This window comes from Trachypithecus francoisi, unplaced genomic scaffold (assembly GCF_009764315.1).
Source record: "Trachypithecus francoisi isolate TF-2019V2 unplaced genomic scaffold, Tfra_2.0 Lachesis_group1, whole genome shotgun sequence".
Lineage (NCBI taxonomy): Eukaryota > Metazoa > Chordata > Mammalia > Primates > Cercopithecidae > Trachypithecus > Trachypithecus francoisi.
The window spans coordinates 128,013,443-128,018,669 of record NW_022681454.1 but is presented as its reverse complement, the minus strand read 5'-3'; the positions used below and the strand labels follow the sequence as shown (position 1 = coordinate 128,018,669).

Here is a 5,227-nt window from a genome sequence, read left to right as displayed (position 1 = left end):
ATATGATTACCCCCCAAACAACAAATTATCTATGAATTTCTCTGTTCTTCAAGTATTAGTGATAAACCACTTTTAATATTCAAGAATCCTTACTATTAATTTCATCTGGGTATCAACCCATAAAACTCTAACTGATTAGAATATGCCAGATTTCATGACTTACTACTATTAATAGAAATCTATAGCAACTAAAAGTCAGTTGATGTTCCAAATTTCCTAGTGGTAATTTTCAAATGTTTTCTACTCATGCAATGTTCAGAACTTAACACATTGAGTAACTAATTATGTTGAGCTTGAAGTTACGGCAAATTGTTTACTGCTTGGTATTATTCAGCAAATGAATACATATAAATATTTATGTTCTTTAGCACTCCTAAACTGCAAATCGTTGTTTCTGAGTTAACATTTTATTGGCAGACAGTGGTTATATCCCTATAAGTCGCGAGTATTATTTTCTAGTTTGTTTATAGAAAGTAAATATGCATATAATAATCTTCCAATCAGGTATATGGTTAGACAAGTAAAAGTCTTTGAATTTGTAATTTGCCAAATGGTTTGGAACCATTTGGAATATTAATTTTAGTATGTAATGTAGATATTATAATTTGCAAAGACATCTCAGAATACAATTAAAATAATTACTTTCTCATTTACAAAATGATCATAAAATATTTTAGTGTATGTATAATTGAATGTCTAGTTATAACTCTATATTAAGAGATAAGCTGCTTTGCAGCTTTGTATTTTAGCTCTATTTTCCAGCAATTTGCATATTTGATATTACTTATAATAAAAACATTTCTTAAGGAATCATCAAAATTTTTAATCTTAATGTGTAATTAGTATATAGAACATATTTTAAAAAGTCTTATGATTTAAATATGTTGGGAGAAAATGCTATGGATATTTTTTAAATGGAGTAAAAAAATACACTAAAGAAAAAGCCACTTTATTACCTTTTTCCATTTGATTACAAAAATAATCAAATGACACTTTGTTTGTTTGTTTGTTTGTTTGTTTGCTTGAGATGGAGTCTCTCTCTGTCGCCCAGGCTGGAGTGCAGTGGCGCTATCTCGGCTCACTGCAAGCTCCGCCTCCCGGGTTCACACCATTCTCCTGCCTCAGCCTCCGGAGGAGCTGGGACTACAGACGCCCGCCACCACGCCTGGCCAATTTTTTGTATTTTTAGTAGAGACGGGGTTTCACCATTTTAGCCAGAATGGTCTCTATCTCCTGACCTCCTGATTCACCCGCCTCAGCCTCCCAAAGTGCTGGGATTATAGGCGTGAACCACCGAGCCCAGCCGGCACTTTCTTTAGTTGATCATTTCTTTTCATGTCATGTCATTGAATATTCTTTGTTACTATGTCCTTAAATAAAATCTGTTTAATTATATAGTGATATTTATGAGTAGACTTTGACTCATACACATGAAAAGATTGCGGTAACTATTTGGTTGGAGAGTAGAAATAAAAAAGATACACAGCATTATGTATTTCTTTAGAAAAATTCACAATTCTGCAGTTCAAATTTAAGGTGTCTGCAAAGTCTCTCATATATACATTTACCTCCACATAATGATTACCATATATATCTATATATGTGGTATATACTGTATATATTTTATATGTACTATGTATATGTACATCTATATCTATATATGCCATATACAGTATATATATCTATATATACTGTATATGGTATGTACTATATATGTATATATACATATACACACCTAGAGAGATATATAGTTATATATAATATATTTATACATATTATATATTATGTATTATATTATATATGGTATATTATATATTATATATAGTTTGTTTTCTTTTTTCACACTCATGGAAACTCAGATGACTCAGCAACATTGCAAATATCTTTTCTATGTAATGCCATATTTGTCATAAACAGATATGCTTGAATAAATTATTTTTATTTTTGTACTTCCTATTGATCTACTTGTTCATGTAAACTAGTTATGTTTCATAGTTTACCATATATGTGGTGTATATCTATATATACATATATGTATATATACTATATGTAGGGTATGTACTATATACTATATATGGTATGTATACTATATGTGGTGCATACTATATATACATATATAACATAAAATATATACTATATATGTTATATATACATGTATATACCATATGGTAATATAAATACCATGGTAATATATATGATTATATATGTATATATGATAATATATGTTATATATGGTTATATATTTATCTGTTAATCACTGTGAGGAGGTAAATGTGATGCAGAACATGAAACCTAGATAACTTGGACAGTTGTCTTGAAAAAGGTTCCGTGTCTAGTAAGTACCCACTGATTCTTCAAGCCTTTTAGTCTACAAAGAAAATTCATTAATGTTGTTTTTAATGCAAAAGATAACTTTTGAAGGAAAGGCTCTGAGTCAAGTGGAACTTGGATTAGTTTGTCTTCCAAATATTTATTTTTATTTATAATAACTCCTTTTTTTTTTTTTCTTTTTTCTTTTTTATTATACTTTAAGTTCTAGGGTACATGTGCATAACGTTTATATCATGTATAACTCCCCAATGCAATCCCTCCCTCCTCCCCCCTCCCCATGATAGGCCCCAGTGTGTGATGTTCCCCTTCCCGAGTTCAAGTGATCTCATTGTTCAGTTCCCACCTATGAGTGAGAACATGCGGTGTTTGGTTTTCTCTTCTTGTGATAGTTTGCTAAGAATGATGGTTTCCAGCTGCATCCATGTCCCTACAAAGGACGCAAACTCCAAGTGAGAACTGATCTAAGCTAGTAGACATATTTTTATTAAAATTAATAACTGATTTTTTAAAATATTCCATTTTATTTTACATTCTGGGATACATATGCAGGACGTGCAAGTTTGTTACAAAGGTAAACGCATGCCATGGTGAATTGCTGCACCTGTCAACCCGTCTCTGAGGTATTAAGCTCTGCACGGGCATTAGCTATTTATCCTGATGCTCTCCCTCCCTCTGCCTGCTCTCACCGCGGACAGGACCCAGTGTATGTTGTTCCCCTTCCTGTGTCCATGTGTTCTCATTGTTCAGCTCCCACTTATAAGTGAGAAAAATGTTGTGCTTGGTTTTCTGTTTCTGTGTTAGTTTGCTGAGGATAATGACTTCCAGTTCCATTCACATGACTTCAAAAGACATGATGTCATTGTTTTTTATGCTGCATAGCATTCCATGGTGTATATAAATCACATTTTCTTTATTCAGTCTCTCATTGGTGGACATTTGGGTTGATTCTGTGTCTTTGCTATTGTGAATTGTGCTGCAATGACCTTATGCATGCATGTTTCTTTATAGTAAAATCATTTATATTTCTTTGGGTATATACCCAGTAATGCAATTGCTGGGTCAAATGGTATTTCTGGTTCTAGGTCTTTGAGAAATCACTACACTGTCCTCTTACACAACGGTTGAACTGATTTACATTCGCATCGACAGTGTAAAAGTGTTCCTATTTCTTCACAGACTTGCCAGCATCTGTTGTTTCTTGACATTTTAGTAATTGCTATTCTGACTGGTATGAGATGGTATTTAATTGTGGTTTTGATTTGCATTTCTCTAATGATCAGTGTTTTTTTTTTTTTATATGGTTTTTGGCCACATAAATGTCTTCATTTGTAAAGTGCCTGTTCATGTCTTTTGCCCACTTCTTAACGGGATTTTTTTTTTCTTTTAAATTTGTTTAAGTTCCTTATAGATTCTAGATAATAGACCTTGGTTAGATGGATAGATTGCAAAAAATTTCTTCCATTCTGTAGGTTGTCTGCTCACTCTGATGATAATTTCTTTTGCTGTGCTGAACCTCTTAAGTTTAATTAGATACCATATGTCATTTTTTGCTTTTGTTGCAATTGTTTTTGGTGTTTTCTTCATGAAATCTTTGCCTGTACTTATGTTGTGAATGGTATTGCCTCAATTTTCTTAGACGGTTTTTACAGTTTTGCGTTTTACATTTAAGTCTTTAATCCATCTTGAACTAATGTTTGTATAAGATGTAAGGAAGGGGGCCCAGTTTCAATTTTCTGCATACAGCTGGCCAGTTTTCCCAATACCATTTATTAAATCAGGAATCCTTTTTCTATTGCTTGTTTTTGTCAGGTTTGTTGAAGATCAGATGGTTGTAGGTGTTTGTTCTCATTTCCGAGATCTCTATTATGTTCCATTGATCTATATGTCTGTTTTTGTACCAGTACCATGTTGCTTTGGTTACTGTAGCTTTTTAGCATAGTTTGAAGTTGGGTAGCATGATGTCTCCAGCTTTGTTCTTTTTGCTTAGGATGTTCTTGGCTATTCAGACTCTTTTTTGGTTTCATATGAATATTAAATTAGATTTTTCTCATTCTGTGAAGAATGTCAATGGTAGTTTAATGGGAATAGCATTGTATCTATTAATTACATTGGACAGTGTGGCTGTTTTCACTATATTAATTCTTCCTATCCATGAGCATGGAATGTTTTTCCATTTGTTTATGTCCTCTCTTATTTCCTTGAACAGCTATTTGTAGTTCTCTTTAAACAAGCCCATTACTTTCCTTGTTAGCTGTATTCCTAGGTATATTATTCTCTTTTTTAGCAATTGTGAATGGGATTTCATTCATAATTTAGCTCTCTGCTTGTCTATTGGTGTAAAAATATGGAATGCTTCATGAATTTATGTGTCATCCTTGTACAGGAGCCATGCTAGTCTTCTCTGTATCATTCCAATATTGTTATATGTGCTGCCAAAGTGAGCACAACTTTGATTCTTTATTCATCATTTCATTCTCTAAATTCGATTTGGGAAGAACAAATGTGAGGCTAACATTGGGGATATGAGAAATTTTTCGAAACGTTCTAGAAATTTATTTTCACCAAATTATGTAACAGAGGGCACAATGTGGACAACATTTTTTTAAAAACAAACTTTATGAGTTTTGTAAGAATGCTGATATAGTATATTTCATGTCAATATAATTTTGTAAATTAATGTTTATTTTTGTAGCAAATACCATATGTAATTTTAATATACCACATAACTTTGTAATTACTATTCTACCAAATCAATCTTTCCAAATAGAAATAGAGAAATAATGAATAATATGTGATCATAGAGAAAAATCAGTGAAACTGGAATATAACAGATTTATTTTGTTTAGCTATGAAAATTGTGATCATACAGACTGGGTCCTCTCAAAGACTTGTTATT

The 5,227-nt window shown here is 32.1% G+C and overlaps 1 non-coding gene across 1 annotated transcript; it reads right to left on the bottom strand.

Annotated features, from left to right (window-relative positions):
• Positions 1 to 4,669: 4,669 nt before the first annotated feature.
• Positions 4,670 to 4,776, bottom strand: LOC117086425. Its single transcript, XR_004438338.1, has one exon. It is a non-coding gene; the product is annotated as a U6 spliceosomal RNA (small nuclear RNA).
• Between the last annotated feature and the right edge of the window lie 451 nt (positions 4,777 to 5,227).